The sequence below is a fragment of the Schistocerca gregaria genome, chromosome 1, assembly GCF_023897955.1.
Source record: "Schistocerca gregaria isolate iqSchGreg1 chromosome 1, iqSchGreg1.2, whole genome shotgun sequence".
Taxonomy (NCBI): domain Eukaryota; kingdom Metazoa; phylum Arthropoda; class Insecta; order Orthoptera; family Acrididae; genus Schistocerca; species Schistocerca gregaria.
In genome coordinates, this window is record NC_064920.1 from 705,622,751 (window position 1) to 705,645,579 (window position 22,829).

Genomic DNA, 22,829 nt, shown 5'->3' on the forward strand with positions numbered 1-22,829 from the left:
ATACATAAATCTATATTCGATGTTAACAAATTTCTCTTCTTCAGAAACGCTTTCCTTGCCATTGCCAGTCTACATTTTATATCCTCTCTACTTCGACCATCATCAGTTATTTTACTTCCTAAATAGCAAAACTCCTTTACTACTTTAAGTGTCTCATTTCCTAATCTAATTCCCTCAGCATCACCCGATTTAATTTGACTACATTCCATTATCCTCGTTTTGCTTTTGTTAATGTTCATCTTATATCCTCCTTTCAAGACACTGTCCATTCCGTTCAACTGCTCTTCCAAGTCCTTTGCCGTCTCTGACAGAATTACAATGTCATCGGCGAACCTCAAAGTTTTTACTTCGTCTCCATGAATTTTAATACCTACTCCAAATTTTTCTTTTGTTTCCTTTACTGCTTGCTCAATATACAGATTGAATAACATCGGGGAGAGGCTACAACCCTGTCTCACTCCTTTCCCAACCACTGCTTCCCTTTCATGCCCCTCGACTCTTATTACTGCCATCTGGTTTCTGTACAAATTATAAATAGCCTTTCGCTCCCTGTATTTTACCCCTGCCACCTTTAGAATTTGAAAAAGAGTATTCCAGTCAACATTGTCAAAAGCTTTCTCTAAGTCTACAAATGCTAGAAACGTAGGTTTGCCTTTTCTTAATCTTTCTTCTAAGATAAGTCGTAAGGTCAGTATTGCCTCACGTGTTCCAATATTTCGACGGAATCCAAACTGATCCTCCCCGAGGTCTGCATCTACCAGTTTTTCCATTCGTCTGTAAAGAATTAGCGTTAGTATTTTGCAGCCGTGGCTTATTAAACTGATAGTTCGGTAATTTTCACATCTGTCAGCACCGGCTTTCTTTGGGATTGGAATTATTATATTCTTCTTGAAGTCTGAGGGTATTTCGCCTGTCTCATACATCTTGCTCACCAGCTGGTAGAGTTTTGTCATGACTGGCTCTCCCAAGGCCGTCAGTAGTTCTAATGGAATGTTGTCTACTCCAGGGGCCTTGTTTCGACTCAGGTCTTTCAGTGCTCTGTCAAACTCTTCACGCAGTATCGTATCTCCCATTTCGTCTTCATCTACATCCTCTTCTATTTCCATAATATTGTCCTCAAGTACATCGCCCTTGTATAGACCCTCTATATACTCCTTCCACCTTTCTGCCTTCCCTTCTTTGCTTAGAACTGGGCTGCCACCTGAGCTCTTGATATTCATACACGTGGTTCTCTTCTCTCCAAAGGTCTCTTTAATTTTCCTGTAGGCAATATCTATCTTACCTCTAGTGAGATAAGCTTCTACATCCTTACATTTGTCCTCTAGCCATCCCTGTTTAGCCATTTTGCACTTCCTGTCGATCTCATTTTTGAGACGTTTGTATTCCTTTTTGCCTGCTTCTTTTACTGCATTTTTATATTTTCTCCTTTCATCAATTAAATTCAATATTTCTTCTGTTACCCAAGGATTTCTAGCAGCCCTCGTCTTTGTACCTACTTTATCCTCTGCTGCCTTCACTACTACATCCCTCAGAGCTACCCATTCTTCTTCTACTGTATTTCTTTCCCCTATTCCTGTCAATTGTTCCCTTATGCTCTCTCTGAAACTCTGTACAACCTCTGGTTCTTTCAGTTTATCCAGGTCCCATCTCCTTAATTTCTCACATTTTTGCAGTTTCTTCAGTTTTAATCTACAGGTCATAACCAATAGATTGTGGTCAGAGTCCACATCTGCCCCTGGAAATGTCTTACAACTTAAAACCTGGTTCCTAAATCTCTGTCTTACCATTATATAATCTATCTGATACCTTTTAGTATCTCCAGGGTTCTTCCACGTATACAACCTTCTTTCATGATTCTTAAACCAAGTGTTAGCTATGATTAAGTTGTGCTCTGTGCAAAATTCTACTAGGCGGCTTCCTCTTTCATTTCTTAGCCCCAATCCATATTCACCTACTATGTTTCCTTCTCTCCCTTTTCCTACACTCGAATTCCAGTCACCCAGTCAAATTATTTCCGAGGTGCTGTTATTTGCGGGAGGATGTTGTGGCATTTCAACTATTTGTACTGTTCTGTTACTTCGTCCTGGCGTATTTGGCTGAGGATGATACTAACTATCTGGTTCATTCATGATCATCTGTGGTTGTGGATGATTCTGCTGCTGATGAGACCTGCTGTTATTAAACGTGCGCTGAAAACTGTGCTCATTACTTTTACGTCTGTCATGATAGTCACTTCTATTCGGAGTTGAAATGATGTGTCTTCTGTACGTAGTGATTTCCTTGCTGCTGTGCGTTACTATTTGGCGGAGCGGACGCTATCCATGTAGACGGCGAAACATTAAAGCTTGGTTGATCTTGCGAACTACACCGTTGGTTAGGTATGCCAACTGGCTGGTTTTGTTGCTATTGCGTGGAAAAGCCTCTATTGTTGCCAAAATGTGTTTGCTGTTGCTTATAATTTTGACGATACTGATAATTAAAATTTTGTCTGGTATTAAAGTTCTGGTGGTTGTCATTCCTGGAGCGTCTGTCACCTCTGTTATTAAAATAGCGCGGCTGTTCGTAATTACTGTATGTTTGTTGGCCTTGGTCATGTTGTGAAAAATCTGATTGCTGAACTTCCCAAAGCTGTAATAGATCTGTAAATGCCTAAATATTTTCTTTCTTCTGTCCTGTTAAAAGTGATATTCTTAACGATCGTGGTAATTTTGAAATACATAATTGGATTAGTGCTGACTCACTGCATGGCTCACATAAATATTGGTTTTGCTGTACCATGCGTTCAAAAAATTGCGTGACAGTGGAAAAATTTGAGTTCACATAATTCGATAAGGTAATTAACTGATCCTTGATTCCGCGCTGTGTCGTCTTCAACCAATACGCTGACAGAAAAGCATTCTGAAATTCTTCTACAAAGTAACACTGTCTCGCTTTCGGTCTCTTACGAGCTGCCAGTTCATCTTCCAAAAAACAGCAAATAAATTCAGGTTTGTATGTTATGGACCAAATTGGTGGATAAGCAAAACTAAATTGTTGTATCCAATCCAAAGGGTGTATTTGTGTATTGTCATTTTAAAATAATTTAAATTTCCTAACGGATAGAAAGTACTCTTAATCAAAATTATCGTCTCTGAATGTCTGAGCAGGTTCAGGATTGTACGAGAATATATTTGTCTGTGTCTGTTCGGAATCTAAGTCACGTACTCTCTGTAAATTACCTAAGTTATACTGGCTGTGTGAGTGTGACAAATGTTCAGAATGTGGCATATGACGTGACGTGTTACAGGCTGAAACATTTTTCATTTCTGTCACTTATTGCTGTAAAGCTGACAATTTTCTATGCAATGTATTGTTGGACGTACCTATCTCACTGATTGTCTGCTGTATATTTTGGAATTCGGGTGTTTGATTGAATAAAACTGGTGACGTATTATTTGATTTGGTGTCATTGTTATTTTCGATAACGTCAATAAGACTGCCCAATTCTTCAAATTTTTCAGTCAGTGCTTTTATCTGATCGTCATTATTAGTGTAACAAACATTAATTTGTTTTTTGCATTTTACGTGTGGTTTTGTTTAATTTCTTAACGTTTGCTTTAATGGAATCGGGATCCTGTTTTAATTCCAATTGTTCAAATCTGCTGGTCACTACCTGAAAGTCTACTGTGTATTTATTTTCCAAAGTCTGAATATTAGTGTCTGTTTTCGATTTAGATCTGAGATTTCATCATAACTGCGTTGCGCCAGATCCAAACAACATTCAACAAAAATTGTTCGAATGGCTCTGAGCACTATGGGACTCAACTGCGGTGGTCATCAGTTCCCTCGAACTTAGAACTACTTAAACCTAACTAACCTAAGGACATCACACACATCCATGTCCGAGGCAGGATTCGAACCTGCGACCGTAGCGGTCGCGCGGCTACAGACTTTAGCGCCTAGAACCGCTCGGCCACCCTGGCAGGCTACATTTAATATCAGGTAAATAAGAGCAGATATATAACTGACTACTTCTCAGAAATTCACAAAAAATACGATTCTGGCCGGCTGTCGACAAGTGTAACCTCCCAACAGTTTAAATCCCATAACCTCGGAATAAAATGTGACTAACCTCCCAATGAAAATGTAACTCATATATAACCTTCCAATAATTAACTGACTGTGAACCTAAACTGGTAAATCTGGACGTCAGCAATGCTGCGTCATGGCCCTGAAAAGTCATTCTTCATAAACTGAAAATTCTCACCTCAATTAAGTCGCCGGATAACGCGTATATACTTGCTCCTATAAGAAATTCTTCTGGCACAGCCCGGTGCAATGCTGGCCGCTAGATTTTTCAAGTATAAAAAGAAACAACTGATTTTTCTTTACGATAACAGGGATGACCATGGATAGGAGGAATTAGTAAAATCTTTAAATTCAGATGAATGAGTGTCGAAAGTTAATTTTATGAGAAACATTATTATTAAAAGATTTATAAAAAAAAACATTTACATGGGACTTGATATATGGTTCAAATGGCTCTGAGCACTATGCGACTTAACTTCTGAGGTCATCAGTCACCTAGAACTTAGAACTAATTAAACCTAACTAACCTAAGGACATCACACACATCCATGCCCGAGGCAGGATTCGAACCTGGGACCGTAGCGGTCGCTCGGTTCCAGACTGGAGCGCCTAGAACCGCAGGACTTGATATAACAATAGTACAAAATCAGCTGTTACAAATTACATACAGGATAAACCAGTTCTGCAATACTGTTGCTAACTCTGAGACACGGAAGGGAAGAATCTTCAATGAAGCCTTCTTTTGAAGAAAAAGTAATTACATTTACAAAAAATATTTGGGCATTATAAAGCCGAGGGAAGTGTAAGGAAACGCAAGTCATTAGAATCCTTACAAAATTGATACATGTCAATAAAAGTGGTTATCATAATAAGAAGAGATAATAATTTCGTTTTACCTTATACTGCATCCCTCAGGGACCGCGATCGCTCTCCACGACCGACCCAACCCCTCGAGAGCGAGCTACTCCTACTACTGCCGACACTGCTCTCTGGTCTGCGATTCTTTGAAATTTACACATCGCAGGCAGCGCGTGAGCAATCCATCGAAATTACATCTGCTCGAGTGCGCTAGCAATAAATTCCTTAGTCATGGACCTCTTATCATGTAAACGCACAATCGTTTTTGAAACGTGTCTGGATGCTCAGGTTACGTACTAGACCAGCAAATCCACGCCTTACGTAAGACAAAAACCGTAGTTCGGAAATAGTTTTTCGCTGTCGTGTTCACTTGGTAAGGTTTGAAGTGGTTTTGCTAGTCCAGTTAAGTATGCGTCTGGAAAACAGCTGTTTCAGTTTCTGATTTAGTCAGCACACTGGCTATTTCTCTTCTCTTAAATATTAGAGGTAGACAGTTTCATGCTCGGTCTAATATTTGTGCTTCTCGTTCACTTCCCGTCCATCTTAGTCGAATATCTTGAAAACAAGACGTAACCTGGCAAACCAGTCACGTTTCAGAAACAGCTGTGCGTTTACATGCAATAGAAAATCGTCTGTGGAACTATAAAACCGGCAGCTAGAAATGGATTTTGAGAATCGATTGTGGAGTCTTTACATGACCAACCAGAAACAGTACTGTGAAATCGGTTTAAGAAATCCGTCTTTGGGAGCCCCACCTAAACTCAGTCAATACAGAATGTAATAAACTTCTGCGTATTGCTATACCTAATGTACCAAATAAGCCACCACAACTGCAGCTGGAGAGAAAAACATACGGACATGTTAGCAAAACGTTAAAAACAATGTAATTGTTTCTCAATACAGGATAAACCAGTTCTGCAATACTGTTGCTAACTCTGAGACACGGAAGGGAAGAATCTTCAATGAAGCCTTCTTTTGAAGAAAAAGTAATTACATTTACAAAAATATTTGGGCACTATAAAGCCGAGGGAAGTGTAAGAAAACGCAAGTCATTAGAATCCTTACAAAATTGATACATGTCAATAAAAGTGGTTATCATAATAAGAAGAGATAGCAGCAGAAATATATGTTGCTCATGCACGAAATACAGTGTTTGTATTGTATTGCTTTCAGTGGAGTATTCGAAAGTATTTCACCTATAAGTTATGGCTCATGTCAAAAAATTCAGTGAGATTCCACTATTTTTATACTGTATTTATTTGACTATTATTCATGTCTCTTCATAGTTTACTGATGATTGGAAGGCAGAAAAGTGTAACTATTTCATCAATTAAGTAGAATTATAATTAAAAACAGAAATTACTCCTATAACTGGCTTTCTCGCCACTAGGGGTGCTAGTGTCGTTCCATGTCAGACGATAACAACTTCCACAGTAGTGAACGTAGCGACTGATCAGGATTGACTGCGCCGTTATTAGCTGACCACGATATTGCACTTGGACTCCCGTGGCTGTTATCGTAAATAATCAGAATGAATAAGTACAATGGTGTGAATGATTTCAAGATAATTGTGCATTTACTATCAAGTGGTTAATAGTGTCCTCGTGAGACATCGTGATGAAAAATCAGGATAAGTCGACCGAAGCGCTCTCACTACCAGGTTCAATAACATTGTGGTCGACTAATAACAAGATTAGGAGAAAACCAACAATACACATACCAGATTGTTATATTTGTGACAAAGGCATCTGAAATCGCGCCGAAGGCAAAAGAAATATTTCTATATCTACCGTCAGGCCTTTACTCATAGATGGAATTTTCGGTATCAGTTAATTCGGAATGGCTCTCTTCAAAAGTGGAAATACGTCTGACAAGTATGGCTTGAGATCGTAGTACGTAATTTATAACTGCCACGCACAACACACCGAGCTCTACGCCAGTAGCACCGAGCTCTACGCCAGTAGCGTGTCTACTAAATGAAATCCTCAGGGCAGAAATTCATTTTGAGTTAATTAATCTAGGGGCTGATAAGGTCCACGACTCTGTTTTAAGTCCAATCGAACTAATTGCCGCCAAGATTAATTGAGTAACGGCTAAGAAGGGTACATGTAGCTCAACACAATGAAACATTATAGAATTCCGCTTCAAAATATGTACAAAATATTTTTTAAACTATCAGAAAACATTCTGGCACGAAATTAAACACAACAGGCACATATAATAAATCAGTGAACAATACAATAAAAGTCTGGGTAGCTACGCAATCAGTATATACAATGCAGCTATATCACGTCACTTCGAAAGCAACAAATAGAAAAAGGAACAGTGGCCACACACAGAAACGTATCAGAACACCCATACCGCATTCAGACCCATGCTCATAAATCATATCACATAGTCATAGTTATCGCTGTAAACATGTAATCTCTCAGCCTGAACTGTGTAACTGGCGTTCAGTATTTTTCGAAACAATAATTCCAACAAGCTTTTCAGAGCAATGAGGCGTGAAATAATTTAAACAAGATGCTTTTGCAAAGGAAGTGCTGGCAAATATTTGCGAACTTTCAAATTTATCTTCTGTCAGTCGTTAACTAGAATCATGATGATGCATTTCCAGCGCACAGGTGTAAAGAAGTATAATCCAAAAAGGCTGATTACATGATTTTAATTCAACGTCGCCGAGATTTTGTATAAATATTTATTCTAACAGAGTGGTTGAGGTTTACAAACAAGCTCTGTATTAAATGAAGGAGCGGAAGCAATCCCGACGCGTTACCTGTACAGACGTGTTGATGTATAAATAGCCACAATCGGCGGCTTCAGCCACATAATCATGAGCAGGTCATCGCTCACTTAAATTCCTTGGACGTACCTTTATTTCCGCTTGGACATCTTTAACAGATCAATAGGTTACTTCCAGTACATTCAAGCATCTCTCGGCTCATAAAACAGTATTTTCTTGTTAACTAGTGGAACAAGATTGCACTTTATCACAGACAGTGAATATATCCCGTCTCTTACTGCTATATACTATCCATGGCCACCAAGAATCAGAATTCAAAGAGAACGACAATCCCCACCACACCAGCCATATGGAATATACACATTCGACGGCATTCACACCAACAATACATTCTACATACGGTGTCTCATTTCATATCTTTATATCAAGTAATTCCTGCAGTTTAACTTTATAGGGAAAAAATGATTATTTATTCACAGTGAATTACCCTAAACTGACACAATGCGAACAAAGGCAAAGTTTACGCGAATCTTTATTTTGTTAAATTTTATTAGCCCTTGATTATACACCATTCTGTCATTTCTGAATACTAATAAATACATTACAAGCATAATATTCACTTCCCGTGATATAAATTAAACTTTAATGCCCGCCATCGAGTACTGTCAGCCTTTAAATCTTTATATTTCTAGCCAACAAAAATTCGATTATGATGTTGGAGGTTTATATATTGGATGAATATAATAGATATTTAAGTGGCTTTGGCTGCGGCAAACTATTGATGGTAGATGGTAGAAACCTGCTCCTAGCTTCTTGATATTCAGCGCATTGTAATAAGATGTGACTTGTCTCTCACTGTGTCGTACCGTCGCTGTCGCAGGCAGGGGTCTGATTTACACTGACGGAAAAGAGTCACAGCGCGAAGAAACAGTTGTGCGACATTAACGATAGTTGGTACGTGTGTTAATACATCTGAAAGATTATGTCTATTCAAATTTCACGCCTGTCGCGTAAGAGTGGCGCTAGTAACGCCACTATGATGATGCAGCTCAGGTCTGTTTCCAACACACGCTGTAACGCTCGTTAGCGTTAGTTACCTTTGAGACTGGAAGTGGTGAGTTGATGGTAGCCAAGAATGCCTTTAAGGTGACAAAGACACCATTATCAACTCCTCACTGAGTTTGAACGAGGTTATGTAATGGGGCTACGAGACGCTGGATGTTGCTTCTGCGACTTGGCAGGAATGTAACTGCTGTACATGTTTGCTGGCAGCGGTGGGCATGAGAGCTATCGGTTGCAAGAAGACAGAGCTCTGGATGACCAAGAGGCACTACGTACAGGGAAGACCATCGTGTTCTGCGTATGGCTCTGGCGCGTCATACTGCATCTACAGCAGCAATTCGAACATCAGTTAGCCTACAACGACCCAACTTGATACTATTCGACTATTTGAAGGACAGTTCCGAGCCAGACATCCTGTAGCGTGTTTTCCATTGATCCCAAACCACCACTATTTACGACTTCAGTGACTTCAAGCGAGAGCTCATTGGAGAGCAAGATGGAAATCTTTAGTGTTTTCTGATGAAAGCTGGTTCTGTCCCAGTGCCAGTGATGATCATATGTTGGTTGCAGGGAGGCCAGCTGATGGTCTGAAACCAACCAGTCTGGACCCACACCTGGAGTTATGGTCTGGGGTGTGATTTGGTATGCCAGCAGGGGCACAGCCGTGGTTGTCCCACGCAAATTTGTACGTTATCTGGTAATTCGACCTGTTGAGTTTCCATTCCCGAACAGCATCCCAGGGGGTGTTTTCCAACAGTATAATGCTCTCCTATAACCGACTGTTGTAATCCAACGTGCTCTACAGTGTGTCGACATGTTTTCTTCGCCTACTTGTATTCCAGAAATTTCATTACTCTACATTAATTACTTTTTGGTGTTGCAGTTTATTTCCGTTAGTGTATCGAAATAAGTATTCTAGGAATGATCCAAGGTTTATTCTCATTCTGTTCAACGTAGATATCACTGGTCGTTATCCGTTAATGGTAACAAACCAGGGTATGTTCGGAATTTGTGGTTGTGTTTCTTTCATGGAACAGAACGCCGTTTTGTGAGTGATATGTCGATATTCCGTGAAGAAAAGTTTTATATCTAGTGTGTGATAATATTAAGCATCCTCTCACTAGTTTCAATTGTGATATTGATATGGACCGCCAATGTAAACTTGCTGTCCAGTAACATTCCTAGGAATAAAATATACACCTTCACATGTACAACTTTATCTCCCACATGTATTAAACGGAGCACTGGTATGTCGCATTTCATAGTAAACGTAACTACCGAAGTTTTCTCTGACGGCATCATCAGACAACTTCCAAAGAGCCATTGACTTAAATTAGTTATCTATTAGGTAAGACTGTTTATAGCATCTAGTAGTGTTGCTTGGGAGGTAAAAAGACCTATTTCAGTAGCAAACTGAATGATATTAACTGACTCTTTCCACATCGTACGTGTAAATTGCCAATAAGGATAGATATGCCTTTGTCCACTACGTGGATGCCCTCGAAACCGTTATATACACTCCTGGAAATGGAAAAAAGAACACATTGACACCGGTGTGTCAGATCCACCATACTTGCTCCGGACACTGCGAGAGGGCTGTACAAGCAATGATCACACGCACGGCTCAGCGGACACACCAGGAACCGCGGTATTGGCCGTCGAATGGCGCTAGCTGCGCAGCATTTGTGCACCGCCGCCGTGAGTGTCAGCCAGTTTGCCGTGGCATACGGAGCTCCATCGCAGTCTTTAACACTGGTAGCATGCCGCGACAGCGTGGACGTGAACCGTATGTGCCGTTGACGGACTTTGAGCGAGGGCGTATAGTGGGCATGCAGGAGGCCGGGTGGACGTACCGCCGAATTGCTCAACACGTGGGGCGTGAGGTCTCCACAGTACATCGATGTTGTCGTCAGTGGTCGGCGGAAGGTGCACGTGCCCGTCGACCTGGCACCGGACCGCAGCGACGCACGGATGCACGCCAAGACCGTAGGATCCTACGCAGTGCCGTAGGGGACCGCACCGCCACTTCCCAGCAAATTAGGGACACTGTTGCTCCTGGGGTATCGGCGAGGACCATTCGCAACTGTCTCCATGAAGCTGGGCTACGGTCCCGCATACCGTTAGGCCGTCTTCCGCTCACGCCCCAACATCGTGCAGCCCGCCTCCAGTGGTGTCGCGACAGGCGTGAATGGAGGGACGAATGGAGACGTGTCGTCTTCAGCGATGAGAGTCGCTTTTGCCTTGGTGCCAATGATGGTCGTATGCGTGTTTGGCGCCGTGCAGGTGAGCGCCACAATCAGGACTGCATACGACCGAGGCACACAGGGCCAACACCCGGCATCATGGTGTGGGGAGCGATCTCCTACACTGGCCGTACACCTCTGGTGATCGTCGAGGGGACACTGAATAGTGCACGGTACATCCAAACCGTCATCGAACCCATCGTTCAACCATTCCTAGACCGGCAAGGGAACTTGCTGTTCCAACAGGACAATGCACGTCTGCATTTATCCCGTGCCACCCAACGTGCTCTAGAAGGTGTAAGTCAACTACCCTGGCCAGCAAGATCTCCGGATCTGTCCCCCATTGAGCATGTTTGGGACTGGATGAAGCGTCGTCTCACGCGGTCTGCACGTCCAGCACGAACGCTGGTCCAACTGAGGCGCCCGGTGGAAATGGCATGGCAAGCCGTGCCACAGGACTACATCCAGCTTCTCTACGATCGTCTCCATGGGAGAATAGCAGCCTGCATTGCTGCGAAAGGTGGATATACACTGTACTAGTGCCGACATTGTGCATGCTCTGTTGCCTGTGTCTATGTGCCTGTGGTTCTGTCAGTGTGATCATGTGATGTATCTGACCCCAGGAATGTGTCAATAAAGTTTCCCCTTCCTGGGACAATGAATTCACGGTGTTCTTATTTCAATTTCCAGGAGTGTATTTTGATACATAAAGTTCGCTCACTAATTAGGGTCGACATTCCCTTTACGAATTGATGTGGTGCTCTTGACTGTTGTAATTTATCTGATAGAATGTTTATTTCTACATTATTGTAGGCTTTTGAAATGGCTGAAAATAAGGTAGCTGTATATTTGCGTTCACTAAAGCCTGTTAACACCGAGGGGAGTAATCTAGAGATATTGTCCGTACAACTTCTACCTTTACAAAATCCATATTGAGAGCAAGATAGTAGGGACGACGATTCTTTCCACCATTCCAAACGCCTCTTTATTAATTTCTTCATTACTTTTGCGATTGCTTGAAGGTAATGTGATCGGGGTGAAGGATTTTTGTAGCTCGGAGTTATAATTTGCGTCTTCGAGTCTTGGACTAATTCATGTTGCATCCATATTCCGTCATACACCCTGTATCTAATAGCAGTTTTAAATCATTCCCAAACATCTTTTGTATCATACGATAAGATAATTGACCCAATCCTGGGGCTGAGTTCAGGTTGTTCTTTTCTATGGCTGATATCAACTCGTCGATGTTGAAAGGTGCAGTTAATACGTGTTACGTTGCTGCTACTTCCCTCTGCATCAAGAGTGGCTCATTGCGAACACTTGCTGGATCAGTAACATCACAGACTTCATTCATATGATTGTACGCGAATGGATTTAGAGGCAATTTTCCTGAATATGTTGTCCTTGAATTCCATCTCCGTTAGTGTTCTTCGATATGCTGTTACAACAAACAGTTAATCCAGCTGGTCCTCTCGGCTGATTTAAGTATCTTCTTGATTCTTGTTGCTGTTTGTTTATAAGTTGTTAGTCTTAGGTTGTACAACGTATTCTCCTAAAGCCTTTCTTCTGTCTTTATTGCTTTGGTGCAGTATTTATTCCACCATGGATTACCAAATCTTCTCGATTTTCTGTTAAAGATCTTGATGGGATGGATTTACTCGCCATATGATACATGCTGTTCAGAATCTGTGAATAAACTCTGTGCAGAGGTTGTCTTTTTTTAGTTGATCGCACCTCTGTTTCAAGATTATGGCGATATTTTACGCCAATCAACTTTGCGCACGCTCCAAATCAATTTATTAGAATATTACGTTTACTTATTATTCACAAAATGGATAGCCATAGTTATAGGAAAGTGATCTGATCCCATGGTGTAGCGCTGAGCAGACGATGCTGTAATTTGCTCCATGCAGGGAGAGGCTAATGTTATATCCACTGCAGTTGGTCTCATCCTTGTGCCTTGGACTGAAGTTGCAAATCGATCGTTGGATATCAGTATGTTGCACACTAAGGTGACAAAAGTCACGGGATACCTCCCGATATCGCGTCGCATCTCCTTTTGCCCGACGTAGTCCAGCAATAAGACGTAACATGGACTCAGCAAGTCGTTGTATGACTCCTGCAAAAGTATTGAGCCATGATGTCGCTACAGACATCCATAATTATGAAAGTGTTGCCGGTGCAAAACTTTGTGCACGAACAGACCTCTTTATTACCATCCATGAATATTCTTTAGAGTTCATCTAGGGCGATCTGGGTGGCCAACTCATTCGCTCGAATTGTCCAGAACGTTCTTCAAAGAAGTAAGATGGGGCATTGTCATCCATAAAAATTACATCGTTTTTTGGGAATACGAAGTCCATGAATGGCTGCAAGTAGCCGAACATATCCATTTCCAGTCAATGCTCGGTTCAGCTGGACAAGAGGACCCAGCCGATTCTATGTAAAAGCAGTCCACACCATTATCGAAACACCACCAGCTTGCACAGTGCCTTGTTGACAACTTGGCTTAACGGGTTCGTGGGGTCTGTGCCGTACTCGAAACCTACCATCACCTCTTACCAACTGAAATCTGTACATATCTCACTAGGCTACGGTTTTACAATCATCTAGGGTCCAACTGATAAGGTCACAAACCCAGAAGAGACGCTGCAGGCAATATTGTGCTGTTAGGTAAGGCATTCGCGTCGGTTGTCTTCTGATACACCGCATTAATGCCAGATTTCGCAGCAGTATCCTGACGGAGACGTTCATCAGGTGCGAAAATTACCGAACTATCAGTTAAATAAGTCACAGCTGCAAAATACTAACGTGAATTCTTTACAGAGGAATGGAAAAACTACTAGAAGACGACCTCGGGGAAGATCAGTTTGGATTCCGTAGAAATATTGGAACACGTGAGGCAATACTGACCCTACGACTTTTCTTAGATGCTAGATTAAGAAAAGGCAAACCTACGTTTCTAGCATTTGTAGACTTAGAGAAAGCTTTTGACAATGTTGATTGGAATACTCTCTTTCAAATTCTGAAGGTGTCAGGGGTAAAATACAGGGAGCGAAAGGCTATTTACAATTTGTACAGAAACCAGATGGCAGTTATAAGAGTCGAGGGACATGAAAGGGAATCAGTGGTTGGGAAGGGAGTGAGACAGGGTTGTAGGCTCTCAACGATGTTATTCAATCTCTATATTGAGCAAGGAATAAAGGAAACAAAAGAAAAATTCGTAGTAGGTATTAAAATCCATGGAGAAGAAGTAACAACTTTGAGGTTCGCCGATGACATTGTTATTCTGTCAGAGACAGCAAAGGACTTGGAAGAGTAGTTGAACGGAATGGATAGTGTCTTGAAAGGAGGATATAAGATGAACATCAACAAAAGCAAAATGACGATAATGGAATGTAGTGGAATTAAGTCGGGTGATGCTAAGGGAATTATATTAGGAAATGAGACACTTAAAGGAGTAAAGGAGTTTTGCTATTTGTGGAGCAAAATGACTGATGATGGTCGAAGTAGAGAGGATATAAAATGTAGACTGGCAATGGCAAGGAAAGCGTTTCTGAAGAAGAGAAATTTGTTAACATCGAGTATAGATTTAAGTGTCAGAAAGTCGTTTCTGGAAGTATTTGTATGGAGTGTAGCCATGTACGGAAGTGAAACGCGGACAATAAATAGTTTAGACAAGAAGAGAATAGAAGCTTTCGAAATGTGGTGCTACGGAAGAATGCTGAAGATTAGATGGGTAGATCACATAACTAATGAGGAGGTATTGAATAGGATTGATTTCTACGGTTATTTCACGTCGTGTTGCTTGTCTATTAGCACTGACAATTCTTCGCAAACGCCTCTGCTCTCGGTCGTTACGTGAAGGCCGTCGGCCACTGCGTCGTCCGTGCCCGAACTTTGGTATTCTCCGCGTGGTCTTGACACTGTGGATCGCGAAGTATTGAATTCGCCAACGATTTCCGAAATGGAATGTCCCACGCGTCTAGCTCCAACTACTGTGCCGCGTTCAGAGCCTGTTGATTTCCGTCGTGCGACCATGATCAAGTCGGAAACGTTTTCACACGAATCACCTGAGTACAAATGACAGCTCCGCCAATGCACTGCCAGCTTATGCCTTGTGTACGCGATACTACCGCCGTTTGTACATGTGCATACCGCTATCACTTGAGTCCCCTCAGTGTGTATTTACTGTAGTATGGCTAGCGATTATATTAATTAGATTTAAAATCTCGATAAACACATTGTAAAACAGAATTGTAATTACCATGAGTAGATATCTCCATAGATTCACTGACCGTTTTCTTACAGTATTCTACAAAATGTTCTTTAACACTCTTTTTACTTATTCATTCACAGGTTAAATACACAGAAGTACAGAAGGTATTAAGAGGTCAGGGAAGGCTGTTTATAGAAGGTAAGTAGTTTACGTTAACTGACTGCACACAGAACATACACCATAATTTTATACCCTTTACGGATAACGTTAGTACCATTTTTGTTCCTATCGTCCGCAGAATCGTATGAAGAATGTAAGGGATCCGTGATCCCACGAACATACACTCCTGGAAATGGAAAAAAGAACACATTGACACCGGTGTGTCAGACCCACCATACTTGCTCCGGACACTGCGAGAGGGCTGTACAAGCAATGATCACACGCACGGCACAGCGGACACACCAGGAAACACGGTGTTGGCCGTCGAATGGCGCTAGCTGCGCAGCATTTGTGCACCGCCGCCGTCAGTGTCAGCCAGTTTGCCGTGGCATACGGAGCTCCATCGCAGTCTTTAACACTGGTAGCATGCCGCGACAGCGTGGACGTGAACCGTATGTGCAGTTGACGGACTTTGAGCGAGGGCGTATAGTGGGCATGCGGGAGGCCGGGTGGACGTACCGCCGAATTGCTCAACACGTGGGGCGTGAGGTCTCCACAGTACATCGATGTTGTCGCCAGTGGTCGGCGGAAGGTGCACGTGCCCGTCGACCTGGGACCGGACCGCAGCGACGCACGGATGCACGCCAAAACCGTAGGATCGTACGCAGTGCCGTAGGGGACCGCACCGCCACTTCCCAGAAAATTAGGGACACTGTTGCTCCTGGGGTATCGGCGAGGACCATTCCCAACCGTCTCCATGAAGCTGGGCTACGGTCCCGCACACCGTTAGGCCGTCTTCCGCTCACGCCCCAACATCGTGCAGCCCGCCTCCAGTGGTGTCGGACAGGCGTGAATGGAGGGACGAATGGAGACGTGTCGTCTTCAGCGATGAGAGTCGCTTCTGCCTTGGTGCCAATGATGGTCGTATGCGTATTTGGCGCCGTGTAGGTGAGCGCCACAATCAGGACTGCATACGACCGAGCCACACAGGGCCAACACCCGGCATCATGGTGTGGGGAGCCATCTCCTACACTGGCCGTACACCTCTGGTGATCGTCGAGGGGACACTGAATAGTGCACAGTACATCCAAACCGTCATCGAACCCATCGTTCTACCATTCCTAGACCGGCAAGGGAACTTGCTGTTCCAACAGGACAATGCACAGCCGCATGTATCCCGTGCCACCCAACGTGCTCTAGAAGGTGTAAGTCAACTACCCTGGCCAGCAAGATCTCCGGATCTGTCCCACATTGAGCATGTTTGGGAATGGATGAAGAGTCGTCTCACGCGGTCTTCACGTCCAGCACGAACGCTGGTCCAACTGAGGCGCCAGGTGGAAATGGCATGGCAAGCCGTTCCACAGGACTACATCCAGCATCTCTACGATCGTCTCCATGGGAGAATAGAAGCCTGCATTGCTGCGAAAGGTGGATATACACTGTACTAGTGCCGACATTGTGCATGCTCTGTTGCCTGTGTCTATGTGCCTGTGGTTCTGTCAGTGTGATCATGGGATGTATCTGACCCTAGGAATGTGTCAATAAAGTTTCCCCTTCCTGGGACAATGAATTCACGGTGTTCTTATTTCAATTTCCAGGAGTGTAGATGCTAGTATCCGACGCCCAGGTCGATAGTAGACAGGAGTCGATTGTCAAGCGCTGCAGGAGGCAGTGAGACCTATTGTCGAGTGCGTAGTAGTAATGGAGAGTGTTGAGTGAGTGGTAGTGTTAGAGAGACGGGCGAGAATGGTGGTCGAGTAAATTTACCGGAATGTGACAGATGAGCATGTCCTGTCACCCTAATCGTCGTGGGGTGGACCCTCATCGATATCAAGTCGCGAGTGATATGACAGCAAGAGTGACAAGTGCCGAATTTCGTATTTCGCGTCGGCCAGCAACAACCATGGACTGCAGTGAGGATTGTTGAGGATGTTAACCATCATCATTGCGTGTGACGAAATACCTAAAATCAGCAACGTGTTAAGGCGAAGGTAGCAACTGCCTCAGCATTTGTGTGTTCGTAAAAAATACAATACCGTTTGTACATCGCAACCTTTGTGGTCCTTAATAATAGACAAACTTTCAATCATTCCACTATACAGTTGCAAAACAGCCGCACTCGGTTGAAATATCCCCGAAACCACTGCAGAAAAACCGATAGCTTTTCATCCATTAATCACACGGTCATGTAATCATAATAATTAACTGTTTGGTGGCTTTGATAAATTACACAAAGTCCATTAAGGAGTTTAACCTGGTGTGTTTCAAGTAGATGTGTTGAGCTGTTATTGTTATGTGATGTCAAAAATGCATTATATTTATTGAGCATTGAGGTGCGCCGTTTTATTTTGATAAAATCTTGCCTTTACGAGGAAATTTTATTCGGTTATGACATATGGCAAAGTATGCAGTATATTGCGTCTGAAGTATTTTTAGTCCTCATTTGTAATCTCTTACGGAAGTGGTCTACTCTATGGAATCCCTAATTTTCGTGAAATGGTATTCCATGAGTTTGTTACAAACTGAATTTTGTTGCGTGTAAGTTATGTCAACAAACTTAACAGTCCTACTCACTTCTATCTTCTACTATCACTAAAAGGAAGAGAATATCGCTTTTTCCTTTTCTATTAAACAGTGTACGTACGGAACATTATTAATTATGTCAATACCCTCTTTTTCTTTACATTCAGGTAAACATATTACTGCGAATGAGAGTTCTTAGATACAGTTCCATGGACAAACCTTTCACAGAGCAAAGTACAAGATAGAGCACTTATCATGTAGATAAATTAGGGCTCGATAAACTATAGTATGTATACGCAGCTTTGGACGCAGCCTACCTCCGCTAAATAACATGTGTTCAGAATGGTACTCAACACGACTCTGAAAAATTATTTTGGTACGTTAGCCACATTTCTTACGATGCAAAGTATGCTGCAATTAGCGACGTTATTTGTCAATGCCAACTTAACAAATTAAGTACGATGGGTGAATTCTTAGGACCTTAATAACGACCAGCTGAAAACTGGTCCTGTAGGAGCACAAAAAAGGCAAATATGTTCCTCTTTAAATGACTTATAGAAAAGTGGGGAACAAACTGCCTCATTCCGCATTCCTCAGAAAATATTTTGGCATGCAAACGTATTCACTCTCGACATCTTGAGGTGCTGGATATTCTGCTTGATATCAGCGTCGATGTCTCGACAACGTGACTCATCATCTTCATCAGATATTATCTGAGAGTCACGTTGTCAAAATATCGTGCAAGAACGACGCTGATTTCCGGAAGAATACCCGACACCTGAAGATGTGAAGAGGTCGCCGTGAAATTCTCAAGTGCATTATATTCACTCTGTTTTAACACAGAACGTTCTAAATCCTTTTACCCAGTCTCCTTTCGTGGTGTAGCCTTCATACTCAGTATCCCTCTCTCGCTGTCGCTGTCTTTATATGTATCTCTCTACCGTTGTCTCCCTTTACTCCCACGTACACTTTCTCCTGCCTGTCCCTCCCATTGTCAATGTCTTCATCACTTTCTCTCGCTCTTCTTTACCGCTGCCTAATTCTCTGCCACTTTCACTGTCTCTCTTTCTCATTGCCAATGCCTTTGTCCCTTTCCTTTTCTCTCTCATTGCTACTGTCTCTTTCTTTCTCGATTACACTCTGTTGTCTTTTTCTTCAGCCACCATAATCAATTCCATTTCACACATGTTCTTGCGAATGGTTTGCTCGGGGTTTTGATCCCTAGACCGAGAAACTGTAACACATGGGTATAGGGGATGAGGGGACGTGGGCAAATTTTTTCGTGTGAAAGTTCGCTGTTCTGTGGTCTCCTCTCCCCTTCGCTCCTCCTGCTGTTATCTCCAGCAATATCTTTCTTTTTTTAGTGCCACTGTTTCTTGATTGTCGATCATTATCTACTCTCTCTTTGGCCCCCACTGCTATCGTCTCTCTCACTGCCACTTTCTCTCTCCCACCATTACTCTTTCCTCTCTCTTTCTCTGCCACTGGCACTGCCTCGTCTGTCTTCCTCCGTCGCTGTCTGTCTGGTACTCTCGTCCCCACAAAAAAGCGGGAATATTCGCATTCCAAAATTTTTGGTGAGCAAGGTGGATTGAGGATAGAGGCAGAGTCTTTTGAAGTGGACTATATTCGCCTTTTTGTGCCCTGACAGGAGCATTTTTCCCGCTGGTCTCCTTCTTATATAAAACGGTTTCTGTAGGTCGATAAATTAGAGACAGTTTATTTATATACTTCGACACAATTACATACACATGAAAAATAAGTTTTAGGCTACACCTCCTTTACATAAAAAATGCGGTGTCTGATTTGCAAGTACAAAGAATTTAGTATGACATAACGAGTTTTTGTAAGATATTTACACCCCCAGGCGGCGCCATCGAATAATTTCCAGGCAAGACAGCCGTGAAGTGCCCATTCTACATATACAGTACGTCATAAAGGTTTATTGGTGAAAAACGACGACTAAAACACAGTTTGGAGACCTCAGAGCTCTTGCGATGACCCCAACAACCTTCGCACGTATTCACTACGTCAGTTAAAACTACATTTACGTCTCCGACTAGATATTACGTGCATTTTTTCCATGCATAAGTACGGTAACTTTGAACATCTGGATCTCGGTAACGGCTAACGATATCGAATAAAGTTTCAAAGTTCCACGTGAAAATAGTCTTTAGAACATAAGGTAAAAATTTCACCCATTTGCCACGAACAGAAATTATACAAGTGGTTATCCCTACAATGTATACTTTTGCGATCCCAAAATAATGGTTTTTTTGGGGTTCCCTCAGCAGCCGCTCATGAACAAATGGTTCTTTTTTAAGGCGCTAAGGTCCACCCTAGGCAATGCAAAATAATCAACTTGTCCGGTCAGTTTGCCTGGGCTGGAGGAAGTGTGAGTATTTAAATTTTGATTCTGCACTCTAAGGTACCTACACTATGTCCTTACTTCCGATAGGTATACGTATGGCCACTAGATCAAGGGCTATCCAAAACATTTCACCTCTTATTTCCGTGATCAATAGAACCGATACATGACTACAGTATTGATGTTATCTATGACCAATAATGAAATCCAGTTGTCTAGTAGTGATGTGAGTCCTAAAGGCAAAGCTGTCATTTGCAACCAACGGTGCTCTACCACACATGATCCTATTGGTGGTGGTTTGGCTTTGCTTTCCTCTCACATCTGAAGAGATATATTCACCTAGTTTTAGGGACATTGTGTTTTAACATGGAACAGATCAGATAGCTTAAATTAAAAAAAAAAATAAAGAGACCGATTTCTCTTCCATATGAAGCACCATCATAACTGTAGGTAAAAATAAACAACCAATATATACAGTGTGATATGCAACGTGGCTATTATACCATATTTAAAATCAAATGTACCAGTAACTGACTGTATCGGTTACACAGGAGTAGCCCGTTCAGCTTAACAGCAAAATTTACATGCAACGCCACAGGATGAAATAGTCGTATTCCACTTGGTTAATTTAGCCTGAAGGAAATTACTAGCAGGTAGCGTATTTGCAAATTATGAATAAAATATAAATTTCCAAACTAAATTATTAACAATTTTAGTTCTTGATGTTGAGAATAATGTTCTTGAAATTACTTGATTAAAAATGTAGTTTATCAGGAATAAAAACATTATGAAAAGCCACAAATACATGTAATTCGAACGGCAGATGTCGCCCTTGTCAGTGGCTTTGGCGTGCTCCCTCTTAAGATCTGTGTAAGATGTCTGAATTATGGCCAGTGTCCGTGATATTGCCATATGTGCCCCAAAACGAGACTTTGTTCTACGAATATCTGTGCTACCTGAATCGACTTTCGAAGCTCCTCCCCGCCTGCCCTATATGCTGTTTACTGTAGTCATTGAATTTAATAGAACACACGTTCGAAACTCGAAACTTATTCCTATTTTTACGGACTTCATGATGGAGCCTTAATTTTAGCACGTTATTCGTTTCAAAACTTATTTTTACATACGCTTTACGAAAGCATCTCTCTATTTAGTCTGCAGTCTTCCCCATTCATTCAATTTACGAATACAAAAGAGAACCTGTAACCGTAAGACGGAAAATTATCACTATAACACAATTATTTTCCGCCAGGCTATTGCGAATGGCATGTTAAAAATTTAAGGAAATGCAGGCTGGATTTACATGTTCTATCAGCCACAGCTCTGGCAGCAAAATGTGAACTACTGAACGATTATGGAACACGTGTTATTATGATGGGGAACAACGTGTTGTGTACACATCTGTAGGATGTTTGAAATCGTTAGGTTAAAAATTATGGGTAGCAGAGGAGCCTAAATAGCGGGCTTTGAGGCAAGATACTAATGATCGGATAAGAACATTTAGTTCTTCATTGACGTAAATTACTTACGTATAACTTATAGCAAAACGTTATGCTAAAAGCACTTGTTCTATGTAACAAACAACAAGTTGATTCATTATTATCCACTTATCTTCCACGACACGATCTAACTCCATCTCCTTACTAAGTTTTTTCATTTCGGATGCCGCAGCCACAAATTTATTGAAATTCAATTCCCTTTTAGCCCTGGCTATTCTATACTTATTATGCTGATTTCGGACATTCGCCATTTTCAAGTGCATGCTCCTCTACTCGTACATGTACAACGTCACCCTTTGTGGATGTATACAAATACACTGCTGCACTTTAAGACATATCCGCTACCGTGGTAAACACGTGCGAGAACAACGTTCCATGTTCGTCAATGCTTTAAACTAAAGTCATATACGTTGTTGTTGTGGTCTTCAGTCCTGAGACTGGTTTGATGCAGCTCTCCATGCTACTCTATCCTGTGCAAGGTTCTTCATCTCCCAGTACTTACTGAAACCTACATCCTTCTGGATCTGCTTAGTGTATTCGTCTCTTGGTCTCCCTCTACGATTTTTACCCGCCACACTGCCCTCCAATGCTAAATTTGTGATCCTCTGATGCCTCAGAACATGTCCTACCAACCGATCCCTTCTTCTAGTTAAGTTGTGCCACAAACTCCTCTTTTCCCCAATTCTATTCAATACCTCCTCATTAGTTATGTGGTCTACCCATCTAATCTTCAGCATACTTCTGCAGCACCACATTTCGAAAGCTTCTATTCTCTTCTTATCCAAACTATTTATCGTTCATGTTTCACTTCCATAAATGGATACACTACATACAAAGACATTCAGAAATGACTTCCTGACACTTAAATCTATACCTGAAGTTAACAAATTTCTCTTCTTCAGAAACGCTTTTCTTGCCATTGCCAGTCTACATTTTATATCCTCTCTACTTCGACCATCATCAGTTATTTTGCTCCCCAAATAGCAAAACTCATTTACTACTTTAAGCGTCTCATTTCCTAATCTAATTCCCTCAGCATCGACAGACTTAATTCGACTAAATTCCATTATCCTCGTTTTGCTTTTGT